The 885-nt window shown below is 61.2% G+C and overlaps 4 non-coding genes across 4 annotated transcripts, besides 1 other annotated feature; all 4 read right to left on the bottom strand.

Annotated features, from left to right (window-relative positions):
* Tc00.1047053439563.40 lies at window positions 1-53 on the bottom strand. The gene has a single exon (XR_008254431.1). It is a non-coding gene; the product is annotated as a C/D small nucleolar RNA (snoRNA), TB11C4C1, 3' partial (small nucleolar RNA).
* Window positions 54-159: 106 nt separating this feature from the next.
* On the bottom strand, window positions 160-231 carry Tc00.1047053439563.30. The gene has a single exon (XR_008254430.1). It is a non-coding gene; the product is annotated as an H/ACA snoRNA, TC11C4H3 (small nucleolar RNA).
* A 146-nt stretch (window positions 232-377) lies between these two features.
* On the bottom strand, window positions 378-467 carry Tc00.1047053439563.20. Its single transcript, XR_008254429.1, has one exon. It is a non-coding gene; the product is annotated as a C/D small nucleolar RNA (snoRNA), TB11C4C3 (small nucleolar RNA).
* A 201-nt stretch (window positions 468-668) lies between these two features.
* Tc00.1047053439563.10 lies at window positions 669-755 on the bottom strand. The gene has a single exon (XR_008254428.1). It is a non-coding gene; the product is annotated as a C/D small nucleolar RNA (snoRNA), TB11C4C2 (small nucleolar RNA).
* A 67-nt stretch (window positions 756-822) lies between these two features.
* Window positions 823-857: a microsatellite.
* Window positions 858-885: the final 28 nt, after the last annotated feature.

The following is an 885-nucleotide window of genomic DNA, read 5'->3' as shown; positions in this document are numbered from 1 at the left end:
TCCTCACGCGTTTTCGTCGTCAGACTGACAGGAAACTGTGGAATTTCATCACGCGTCGCAGCCGCATCTCTCACCCGTGCGCGTCCTCTTTGGTTTTGTTTTTTCCCATCGTTTCCCGAACTGGGGAGGGAGCCTCGACGCGCGCACCGTCACCGCAAACTCTCGCGCAACCGGGCAGTGGCGCCACGCGCGGCACCGACAGCGCGCCACCGGCCCAAGGGTCGCTGCGCTTCACGACCGGCGTGTCTCTTTCTCGGGGCGCCGATGCACCCAAGCGCCCAGCGTCACGGAGCGGTGGGTCTCAAGACGCGCCTTTCCTGGCCATGCGAGGGGAGGCGCGGGGGCCAGCCGGCGAGGTTGCGGCGGGCGGGGCGGCTGTCAGACCTGTTGAGTTTGTTTTTGGCCATCACGCAAGCGCGTTCACGGGGCCACGCGCCCTCGCGCACAAGAGTTGGTTGCTTCCATCAGCAGCGGCGTGCGCCCACCACAACCCACCTCCGGGCAATTCGGCCCTCTCTTTCTCTTTCTCTCTCTTGCGCTTTCGGGCGGGCCCGCCACCAACCGTTTGCACAGGCAGGGCGCCAGACAGGGCAGGATGTTACGTGCGCGCCGTTGCGCAAGAAAGAAAAACGACAACAATAGCAGGAAGTGGGAGGGAGGGGAGCGGGCGCTCAGCCGAAAGGTGGTTTTTATTGTTCCGTTCTCAATGCGTCGCTCAAACTGTTTGGACCTCGAACAACATGTCTCCATCGTAGCGCGTGTGTGTGTGTGCGGGCGTGCGCGTCGCTGGGCCGCAAAACCGCGCAGCGAGAGCAGAGGGACAAAAAAAGAAAAAAAGAAAAAGAAAAAAAAAGAAAGATGGGGGTGTAAAGCAAAGCACTTCAG

The sequence above is a fragment of the Trypanosoma cruzi genome, assembly GCF_000209065.1.
Source record: "Trypanosoma cruzi strain CL Brener chromosome Unknown tcruzi_1047053439563, whole genome shotgun sequence".
Lineage (NCBI taxonomy): Eukaryota > Euglenozoa > Kinetoplastea > Trypanosomatida > Trypanosomatidae > Trypanosoma > Trypanosoma cruzi.
Note: the sequence above shows the minus strand (reverse complement) of the source record. Positions and strands in the feature narration are given on the sequence as shown.